The sequence below is a fragment of the Ruditapes philippinarum genome, unplaced genomic scaffold (assembly GCF_026571515.1).
Source record: "Ruditapes philippinarum isolate M1 unplaced genomic scaffold, ASM2657151v2 ctg72_1_1_1_1, whole genome shotgun sequence".
Classification (NCBI taxonomy): domain Eukaryota; kingdom Metazoa; phylum Mollusca; class Bivalvia; order Venerida; family Veneridae; genus Ruditapes; species Ruditapes philippinarum.
Window position 1 is genome coordinate 512,642 of NW_026857713.1, and position 6,023 is coordinate 518,664.

Genomic DNA, 6,023 nt, shown 5'->3' on the forward strand with positions numbered 1-6,023 from the left:
CTTCCCGAGAAATATAAATAACGTTCAAAGAATAAAAAGAAAAAAAGTTGACCCTTCTGGTGCTTGAACACACGGCACTAAGTTTCTATTTTTATAACAGTAGTTCTAGCCTATTTGAATCCTCTTCAAAGTGGAGGTAATGCAATAGGTCCGATCTTAAGAAATATAGTTGAAAATGCAGTGTAGTTGCATATAAAATCTGCAAACATGTTTCGAGCACTTCCCTTCACAGAAAAGCAATAAAACATGTATCTTGCTAATGACAATTACACTATATTGGGGTGATCGAGCAAAGAAAAAAACTCGATTTATAAAAATAAAAACAAAACATAAACAAAAAAACAATAACATGTAAAATGTACAGTCCATAGTGTGATCTCAGTTAAACTTATTTAAAAAATCCCAAAGCCAAGTTCTAGTTATAGCATGCAATCATTTGCTGCCAAGGCTGTTGTAACTACGGCTTAAAATTTATATATAAATATATGAACTTGTCACACCACATCACTTCTACAGGTATCGTGGAATGCTATTCATGAAATAAAATCACGGAGAAATCATGGAAGTTTCATATGCACCATGTTTAATTATAAACTTACTTCAGTGACTACATGTATATATATGATCAATGTATAATGGGATCAACAGATGTCAAACAAAAATGTTGTTACAGTTGAAACAAATGTATAAGCACGGTCATTTTGGTACATGTTTCGACCATCTTATCGTTACGTATACTTAATACCTTTTACGCTGTATATAAAATGCAACATGTTCCTCTAACTGATGTATATTGTTCATTGTAACAAGGACAAAGGTATAAACTGTAACTTCTCTTTCACCTTGGCATTGTGGATAATCTACAACACATGCCGGATGTCTTTTGTCAGCATATTCTATAGAAGCAAAAGGCGTCCTAATCTTGTTTTCCAAACAAAGTAAATGTGATATACATGTACTTACATATAGTTAAATATGTATAAACAATGAATTTTATCCATGTCACCCACGTGGAAAATCAAATTGAAGAGTTAACGTGTTCACTGAATTTCCACTTTACAGTTCCGAAATATTCAAAGGTTAAAAAGTACGTGTGACTGGGTCGGTCTTCTGTTATCTTTAAGTAAAACAAATCGTAATAATTGCAATTCCTGTAAAAGTACAAGCTTTGCTCATACTTTTATACATAAGAATGCTGGCTATCTACCACGGGCCTAAGGATGATATATAAAATGTTCTTCAAGTTTGAACATTTTTTAAATATTGTCTAAACAAGTAACTGAAAATGTCACAATCAATGTTGCAGAAAATATGTGAAGTAATTAACTTACTTTGATAACATTGCTTTACCTTTAACAATCGTCGAGTTTTATGCTTAAATGTATTATTTTTCAGGCGATGGGCAGTTTTTGTTGATCATTAACAACTGTCTTCCATGAGCAGGCTATAACATATCGAGCCTTTGGCAATGTTAAAAGAGCATAAGAATAATGATTTCGCTTTAACAATGCGCTCTACTTTTTCTTTTTCTTTCTTTTTTCTGTTTATTTTTTCATCGTTGAAATGTTGTTTTTTTTTTGTTTGTTTGTTTGTTTGAAACATGGTCCGTAGATGAGCTAAACGTTCAGTATTGCATTAAATTAAACACTCGCCTACAATCAGATTTTGCTACCACTATATAATTGACCATAAATAGGTTCTATATAATGTTGATAAATCACTTTTTATATGTATATATTGAAATCCTTTAGTTGTAATGACTTTTTTCAAAATTTAAGACAGAAGAAGTACGTTGCTCAAATTTACCAGGTAAACTTAATCTAAATTAAAATTTTACAACGAAAACAATCTAAAACGTAAACAACGCCATCGCAACTTTCTTGTAATAGAAATAGCATTGACTGTAGCCAAAACGTTAACCTCAATTAACAAATGATAAAAAAGAAAATGCCCGGGATCCTTTCATAAAAATCGAGACCAAACCCTTTGCATTTATATAGTATATATAATTTATTCTAACTTATTTTATAGTGTATAAACAATGATTGCCGAAAAATAGCTAGCTAAGTGTGGACATGATGTTATACATTATGTATAATTTGCAAAGTTGTAAAGCTATTGTTTGATGTAAAACAAAGAAAATGATAAACACATATACAAAAAATCATCGTTATAATGCCGTCCATTGCCTTTCAATCTGTGCTGACAGCTTGCGAGGCAACTCATTACATTAGCAAAAAAGAAAATGAAATTACTGTATGAATAAGATATTAATTGTCAACAAAAATTTTTTTTTCGATATGAGAAAAATATTTATAAATGATAGTTTGAAGTCTTAATCATGAATAAAGGAACGATACGAATAAAAATATAATAGTGTACTTGATTTTCTGTCAGAATATAGTCACTTCAGAGCATTTTTGTCATTACAGACAGGCTCAAAAATGCATTTATGCTTACAACAACAGCATCATTTTCACTTAGACCGGTCTAGTTTGGAGGCCTGTAACATTCTCAAAAAAGTACACATTTTCTTGATATTAAACATACGTGACCTAAAGTAATGATTGCATTGATGGTATTTGAAAATTGAAATTTGATGGAGACAAAATAATAGTACCATTAACATAATATCTGTAATACCGATAAAACCGCAGGCAAACATGCATGAAGGTGAAAGGTCGGCACCAAATATAAAAATTCTGATCTGAAATTGAATTTAATTCAATTAAATTTTCTACAATAAACTTCTCTGTGTTTTAGATTCTACGAAATCTGGGTTGCTTATTAAAAAAAGAAAACGCATACAAATATGTTCTATCACTAAGGGTCTCTTTGACATCAATTAATAACACTTCCATTTCATCCAGTTATTGCAAACCTGTAATGAAAAAATATGCGGCATTTTCTATTAATCATATTATTTTAATGCTTGTTCAATGCAATGACAAATGAGTAAAATAAAGTAAAATAAGTAAATAATTTTAAATTACCACAGACATAGTCAGCATGTTTTTACACGACACTTATCTCTCATAAATACGTATTGAATCAGATAATGTCCGCACCGTACAGAAACACAGACACAATCTAGTTTGTTGATCTTCATTCCTTATTGTTTCTACTGTTGTATTATGTTGGTAGATAAGTTCAACATGTTGTAGCATAGAATAAACGTATTCAATGTAAATGATGTTTTGATTTTATGTATATACCGTTTGGTTTGGTATATTATACTTCAGTATTATACAGCCATTAAGTCGCAGTCCCAAGTCGAATAAACCCTTAACTTAAGAACCACAGTATGCCTCAGAAACGAATAATTTTGCCTGCTTTTAAAAGGGAAAATATGAGTTTCATAACGTTTGAATAATGGTTAATGAGTTTGTTAGATGCTTATAACTTTAAAAACTAGTGCTGAATGTTAATATCTAATCATGAATATGGAAAAATGTAAACAAAATGGTATGTTGACTTCCATTCAATGGACATGTCAATGAGATCTTTCAGTCTATGAAGTTCCTAATTGATATATCTATCACTTCTTCGGTTTTGATAAAAAAAAACAAACAAAAAAAAACAACAAAAAACAATTATATGTGAATGTAAACATAATACTTAAAAGGGCAGTAAGATAAGAGAGTTAAGTTTATAGAAGAATGCCCTTCTCTTAAATGATGTCATACTGCTGTGAAATTTCAAGTTGATATTTAACATGGACTAGAATTGATAGCATTGCTTTTCGAGATCGTTTCTAAAGACATAACAATATCAACATGGTTGGAATAAACTGCATGGTTGAAATATTTTCATTTGCTCTGTACTGTGAAGATATTTACTTGCAGTGCAGTAAAGTATTCGTTTAGTTGGAAAATGAAATGTAATAGTTATGTGATTCATTCATTTATTAATTCGTTAATTCGTTCGTTCATTCATTCATACATTCATTCATTCATTCATTCACATCGTTCCATAATATTTAAAAGTTGCCCATTTAGTTTTATGACAACAGGAAATATTGAAAAATAGTGTATCTGTGATGGAAATGTTCACATAAACTCCCCTGCCTTCTGCAATTCCAAATGACCGCTTCATAAAAAATGTCTGTAAAATCTGGTATATATAAAATGAAGAAAATTGTATTTTCAATGTATATAATAAGGTTCATAAAATATTATGCATTATATACAAGTTATTCATGTTTCTTGCATACATTTACTTGTATAACAGTAGACACCATTATCCCACACAATTTAGAAATCAAGATAAGGGATCCGATGTAGCTTGTTCTTTGTGTTTCTTTGTGCTTCACATACATTATGTCACATATGTATTGGAAGACAACTAACTATAACTATATCAATGTGGATGAATGACATGAACATATTGTTAACAATGTTCATTTCAAACGAAACCTTCATTGTGTATTCAGGAATACTGAAAAGATTTTGCAAAGCTTTCTTATAATGTTTTAATTCCTATGAACAAGAATATATTCTCATATATGGTGGCATTACTGTTGAATAAATATCTATTACTATTACATACACACTTAATAACTGAATATTCTCATACAAATTACAATTCATGAACTCCACAATTGTGGTTTAATTTCGATTTGCGAATAATTTAATTATACTAATAAGTATGTATTGCAGTTTAAATGTTTATCTTCAATTACTTTTATTCAAAATTTGATATATTTTCATTTAATAATAAATTTCCAGCAATTATCTATTAATGCTCAAATTATATTGTATTAACTTTATACTTCTTTTACCGAAACATCAATGCATTTTCTATCAGTATAGATCCACGCTTGTTTGTTCTTTAACTATACATAAATACTTTTGACGGACATACTTTATTTTCTCATCTTGTTTTATTGATATTAATTATCGAAAGTTTCAAAACTTGAAGTATGGCGAAAGGTTAACTGAGTTAAACAGCATCGATATCTTTACGATGCCATCATTTCTAAAGGGGTTTACTTTTTTTTTCTTTTCATTAATTTAACATGTTTAATTTAAAATGATAAAATGATGCAAGCACACACTCACGCTCTTGAACACACAATGCGTATAACATACAATTGAGGATAAACAGATAAATTGCTACATTTCTTATCAAACATTTTGGTGGAAACCAGAATGATTTGAATAGCATTCTGGAAACTTAAATTAATATGACAATAATCAATACGATTAAAGAATACAACTATAGACAACATGTATTTTACGTTTGTCATTGTCTTTTAAACTGATGTTGCCTAGCTCGCTCTACAATTGATGCTATACATTTAACAAAACTATTATAAAGTTTTTGTTTGATGAGGAACAAAGCATACAACCATTCTGTTAATGATACAATTTATTGTCATTCAAACCATGTATCTAGTTTGCGAGACATAATCTACATGAGCTGGAAAATCACACCATGTGAAATACCTTATAGATAACTATGTAAATGTTTTTTCATTTGATTCACAATCCTTTGTTAGCATGTAGTGTTTCATCAGATAACTCCAAAATTTTGTTTTTATGAACAATGAATAGAGACAGGTTGTGCTTCGTTACTTTACCACACAAGTAAAATATTTTGATTAAACGCATTTCTTTTAATCAAAGTTAGAAAACCCCAACTGAATTAAGTTTGGAAAGTGTTAATATATATTTTGATACAGAATAACAGTATTTCAGTAGGGTTAGGGTTACCCTAACCCTAACCCTTATAAACATTATTAAACGTTTAGATTGTTTAAATGTACATGCGGTATTCGTTTATGTGGTATTTAAATCCGTCTTTAGTCTTTAAAGTGTGTATATGCACTTACACTATTGTTGTTAGGTCCATTGTCGTCCAGGGAACTAATTTTAGGCTGCCTCGGATATCTTTTAGTATACTTCACTTGTTTTATAACTGTACCTCACTTTTATACATTAAAAAAGCAACTATTGGTAAAACAACAGTAGAATGTGATAAAATGGGGGTACCTTAAGGGGAGCCAGAAATTAATCAACCAG